This window comes from Halyomorpha halys, unplaced genomic scaffold, assembly GCF_000696795.3.
Source record: "Halyomorpha halys isolate HHAL.00 unplaced genomic scaffold, Hhal_1.1 Scaffold10.1, whole genome shotgun sequence".
In the NCBI taxonomy this organism is placed as follows: domain Eukaryota; kingdom Metazoa; phylum Arthropoda; class Insecta; order Hemiptera; family Pentatomidae; genus Halyomorpha; species Halyomorpha halys.
In genome coordinates, this window is record NW_027107501.1 from 107,076 (window position 1) to 107,946 (window position 871).

General features: G+C 22.2%; 1 protein-coding gene across 1 annotated transcript in view; it reads left to right on the plus strand.

Moving 5' to 3' along the window:
* The window catches only part of LOC106678277 (zinc finger protein 395), a gene marked incomplete at its 5' end in the record, with an annotated part of 172,810 nt that overhangs the window by 28,171 nt on the left and 143,768 nt on the right, over positions 1–871 (plus strand).

Here is an 871-nt window from a genome sequence, read left to right on the forward strand (position 1 = left end):
ATTTGTAAGTAGATTGGTATTTTTAAAAAAAAATTTAATTTCTCCACACAAATTTTAATTTAGGAAAAATTATACTTCTTATAAGAACAATTTTATTGGTAAAATATTTTTAGTTTGATTTTATTTGAAATATTATATTTTTCTTCACCTAAGATAGCTGTAAATCAATCTCAGTAGTTTTATTACATTAAACTTCGTTTTAAAATATTACTTATTAAATTTATAAGCTTAAATTAATATTTATTTTATTCACTTTTTTTTTACTTTATTTTCAATATTTATGGACTTTATTTTTATAGACTCCACATTATTTTACCAGAAATAGCACTCTATAAATTAATTTTGATAAAATATCCAAATACAATGACTAAAATAAATAAATATTACTTATTTTTAATTAAGTATTTTTTTTTTATTTCAGGTAAGACAGTTCAAGATAGTGCTGTTGTTTAACGTAAGTTACATAAATGTACAATTTCCTCTTTTTTTAACCTATAATTTATTCCGGATTACATTATATCCTTTTCTTTTTTAAAGACTTTCATTCGTACAATCATTCATATACTATTATTCTGTTAAATATTTACCTTTAATCTGAAGGTCCAAACCACCTATCTCTTTAAAGAGGTGTTTATAATCGACCGTAGATTCGATATGAGAAGATGGTCAGTCCTGAATTTCAGGCCTGAAAAACATAAGCGAAATAATTACTTTAATTCAGAGAAAAATAAAAACAAACAAACTTGAAAATATACATAACAATATTATTTTATTATAATCATAAACCGTTTATTTCGTAGAATTCGATTTTTTTTTACGATCGCAATACTTCAATTTCCTATATTGTAAACCCCATAAGTGAAAGTTATAA